The sequence below is a fragment of the Amblyomma mixtum genome, chromosome 10, assembly GCF_055824585.1.
Source record: "Amblyomma mixtum isolate Tamu chromosome 10, ASM5582458v1, whole genome shotgun sequence".
NCBI classification, from domain to species: domain Eukaryota; kingdom Metazoa; phylum Arthropoda; class Arachnida; order Ixodida; family Ixodidae; genus Amblyomma; species Amblyomma mixtum.
This window is the reverse complement of record NC_143021.1, coordinates 15,207,455-15,211,936: the sequence shown is the minus strand read 5'-3', so window position 1 is coordinate 15,211,936 and position 4,482 is coordinate 15,207,455. Positions and strand designations below refer to the sequence as shown.

General features: G+C 44.7%; 1 pseudogene across 1 annotated transcript; it reads left to right on the top strand.

Annotated features, from left to right (window-relative positions):
- The first annotated feature begins 573 nt into the window (after positions 1 to 573).
- On the top strand, positions 574 to 2,878 carry LOC149325190 (uncharacterized; annotated as a pseudogene). Its single transcript, XR_016286515.1, has 6 exons — positions 574 to 597; positions 678 to 830; positions 930 to 1,106; positions 1,177 to 1,383; positions 1,442 to 1,643; positions 1,861 to 2,878. The product of XR_016286515.1 is annotated as an uncharacterized LOC149325190 (transcript).
- Positions 2,879 to 4,482: the final 1,604 nt, after the last annotated feature.

The following is a 4,482-nucleotide window of genomic DNA, read 5'->3' as shown; positions in this document are numbered from 1 at the left end:
TGGTGGCGGTATGCTGACGTGAAATGCGCATACGACGGTTTTTATCGCTGTGTTTGACCTCTAGTGCATAAAGGTGTAGCTCCCTATGAAATAAACTAGTTTTAAGTTGCGCATTGTACATGTCGTTTGTGTTTCCTCGTTTTCTTCCCGTCTTTAACCCAAGTACGTACACCTTTCAAGCTATTATCCAACTAGCCCAGGTTACAGTTTTAATTACACCAGGCAGAATATTAGCAAAGCTGGTATTGCAGTGCATTGTGCACCTAACAAATGCTGGTGTTATTTTGGATGCTATCACCTGTGGCAATTCCCCATCCAATCAGTATTGAGGTGCTTAGGTAAGTATCAGCAGTGGTTTCATTTGGTTGTTATTCAGATAACAGTAGCCTTAGAAAGTAGCATATAAACACGCATCTCCTTAGTAGGTAGGACTACAATGTAGTGTTCCTTTTTATAGGCATCAAGTGCAAGATTCGTAAGCTCCAGACGTGCTTCCAGCATCCATGCGATCCTGCCGAAACAATTCACACGCTGCTAGACCCACCTCTCATATTCAAGTGCATTCGAAACAACATGCAGAAGATTGGAAAGTTTTTGGTAAGAGAAAGAGTATTATTTGACCCTCCAGTATGTGTATTACTCGGCCTTGCTGAAGCTACTTATATTTTATGTTATAGCTGCCCGAATGCCTAGAAGTGTACCATTATCACTATTCTGTCTTGCTGCACTGTGAGGAAGAGCAGGCTGGGTTTCGCGCTGTGACCAAGCTTACGAAGGCGCACATCTCGCCTAATGCGTTTCAGAACATGAGTGTGAAGCTAGCTGTCCAGGCAAGAAAGATATCCTGCATGCTAATGCTTATTATGTAAAAGACGCACCTTCGGTACATATCTTCTCAAAGTGTTCGTTCATATTTTCCAATTTTCCAGCTATTTAGCGAATGCACTGCAGCTGCAGTGGAGTTTTACAGCAAGCAAGAGAAATGTAAACAACTCCATGAGTCGGCGGCTACTTCAAACATCACAAGAAGAATGAACAAGATTTTCGACTCTCTAAACTCTCGCAGACCGGAACATGTGCATTATGACGAAGCAGATCATATTACTGTGAGCATTGTACTTCTTGTATAGTTACTTCTGGCCTGCAATCTGAAGCTGGATTATGATTGCATTTCAGACCTTGAAGGAAAACATTGCTTTGTTGGATGATTGAAATATATACATCCAAACACTACCCGTTCCCAGGCAGGTCTGCTTTTTGACAAAGCCCACATGTGCAGCTCTCAGGATCACCCTTCACAGCACAGTTGCTCTTAATGAAAGCCTGCTGAAGTCAGGATTCCGCTATGTTCTGACTGTAAAATTCTGGCAAGATCCTTTCGTGGTAAATTTGTTTTTTCTCGCACTTATTCTTTCACTGTCAGTTATTTTTTTCTTCCCAGAGGTTCTCCGGTATCGTACGCCAAGTAACTGGGGATGGAGGGCAGCAAACTGTGCAGCATTTTCTTTTCATATATTGGATGCTGTCAGTAAATCACCTAGTGCGACCACCAAAGCGGGCTGCAGTTGATGAAGATAGGCCACAGTTGCACCTTGATTAAGCTCCAAGGCCTCTTCGAGAAGCAAAAGCCATCTACGACTCAGGTGTGATGCCCTCTTTACAGTTGGCTGAGACACACAAGCCAAGGCCACTGCTATAGTCAAATTTCCTCGTAGCGAGCTTAGCTTCAGCCTTCTATCCTCCAGAGAAGTTATCATTATAGAAACAATAAGGCATTATGCAGCCTCTCATGCATGCTCTTTTTTGTGTGCTTTGTTTTGTTTTGCTTTAGATTTTGACAAAGAAAAATGTATGTTCCAGACTGACACGTTCACAGTTCTGCTCGAAGATATTCTTTTGGAGCCAGATGACTTCGGGGAGCATTCTCCTACACTTGACGATGAATTGTCTACAAAAGATTGCATCCTGGACTACCTTGCTGGTTATGTAGTAAAAACATTCTCGTCTATGTCTTGCTGGAGCTGTGTGGAAACACTGAAGGGCCATAGATGGGAACCAACGGCTTTAATACTAGCAAAATCAAAAGACTTTCTGCAAGTGCCATCAAGCCGGCTCCTAAGTCTGTTGCAAACTGTTGAAAGCCATGTCGAATATTTGGCTGTCAACGCAGTTGCTTGTGCTAATGTATATGCAAGCAATTTCGAGAAAGTTCTCTTGACAGCCGTACTGCCTCGGCTGGTATTGGCTGTGCATCACATTATATAAGCACCACTGCAGAGGTTAACTTTTTCTTGAGGTGTCGCTTGCATTTTCTACCCGGGAAAAAAACAAGCAATCTCAGGCAACAAAGCGTTCTACGTGCCTAGCAGGTGGTGGCAGGAAGCCTGTGCAGTAGCACAGTCTGACAGGCTTGAGAGTGCAAGCGTTGCTGCCATCTGAAATTTGTTTCCTGTCTTTCCAAAAGCAGGATAGGTGTCTCGCAGGACCATGTATATGGTTGTTTGTTTTCTGATGTGAAAAGATGTATAGTTGTGTCTTAATTTTTGTTTGTTATAGCTTTTGTATAATGATGTGTGTTCAGGAATTTGTATGCTTTTTTATTTTGCCTTTTTTACTGGAACCATGAGCATCTGTGTTGTTACTTTGTTCTTTGGTATCAAATGTACGTTATTTTATTGTGAACAGAATGTCATGTATTAATGCAGTGTGTCTGTTCCTTAGCATGTTCTACATTTTACCTCATTATCACATACATATATGGTCATGCATATGTGTGTCAATGTTGCTTTTTAGACAAGTATACTGTTCTGTTTGCTTATGGCTTCTCTTTTGTACAAGTTGCTCCATGTGTTCTATCACTGCTTTCTTTTTTACTGCGTGGCCACCCATAGCTTGTTTCTATTTTGGTAGTGCACAGCCAGCACATGAGTACTGAAGAATAAATTTAATTATTTCCTTGCACTTGCCAGCTTCTTCGTCGTCACAGTGTGACAAAATGCAAATAAATGGCATATGCAGCAAGAATCTTCGGAAACTAGCTTTGCTACATTTGAAAGTGTCAGCAAAAAAAAAACTTTTGAGGTAGCACCATCAAACTGCTGGTGCTTTCGCCACGTGATAGCTTCCGCACCGCACACTCCGGTTCAAATGTCGCCATAACATCTCATTTTCAGCATCAGTGAGCTTGCAGTATTTTTCAAGGTAAGCGCCAGCCGTAAGCGCTGGCGTGGTCATGCACTTCGACGAAAGCAAGGACACGGCGACACAGCCGCAACGCAAACCGCTACGCTATATCTTCCATGCTGACACTGCAGTCAAGTTCCGGGAAAAATTAATGGCACAGCAGTGCGCAGGCTGTACCCATGTACAAGAATCGCTGTTTCTTAAGCAGCGAGAAAAATAAGCGCGTTGGTCGGAAAGCGGCTGCTAGCAAGATTTACTAGCGGCCGCCGTCGATCACGGTAGTGTCTCGATGTTGCAGCCAAGCTTTCAGGTAATAACCGGTGAAGGCTAGCAGCGTCCATGCTAAGCTCAAGTACCGACAACGACCACCAAGCACAAATACCAAATGAATGTGAGCCTGCTGGCGAGTAAACAGCCGCTGCGAATAGGGCTCGCACAGCGACTCGTGCCCCCTCTCCGACAGCTACGCCCCTAGCGGCACGCGATGTCCCTATATGAAACTTTGGCCGGAGTTTCGTAACCAGAAAAAGCATTGCAGGACTCGCTACCGGCAAGCAATCGCCTATAAACGTTGTTCTTCATGCTGCTTCCACTCTGCGTGTTCGTAGTTGGACGCCATAACATGGTGTCAGAAGTGGGATAGCGTTCACGTACGCAGTAACGCGCTGGTAGAAGGGGCATCGCTGTGCAGTGCACGATGGATTTAGTGAAGTCGCCGCAGCCGCTGGTGCTGTCCAGTAGCACCGCAAAGAACTGGAGCCTCTTCAAGCAGCGGTTCGAGCTCTTCCTGCAGGCCACGGAGCCAACGAAAGAACCACGGACGGTGGGAGCTAAGACGACTCTGCTGCTCACGGTGGCCGGGGAGGACGCCCTAAAGGTATTCATAAACTTTTCGTTTCCGGAAAGCGAAAGCAAGGAAGATTACAAAACAGTTACCAAAAATTTCGAGGAATACTGCGAACAGCAGCAGAACAAAGTGTACGAACGGCAAGTCTTCCGCTCAAGAACAGAAGCTGAGGGCGAATCTTTCGACCATTTTTCACGGGACCTGAAGAGACTTGCACGAAGTTGAACTTTTGGAACCTTAAATGAATCCGTGGTCAGGGAGCAGGTTGTCTTTAGCACAAACAATCCGAAATTGCTCGAAATGATGCTGAAAGTTAAAGACCTTACGTTATTGAGGGCGGAAAAAATTTGCAAAGCTGAAGAGGTGCTTCTCTGCTCAAGCAGAGAAGCAAGTAGCAGAAATCCTACCGCGCCAGCAAGGCAAATGCTCAAATTGTGAACAATGTGCAGAAT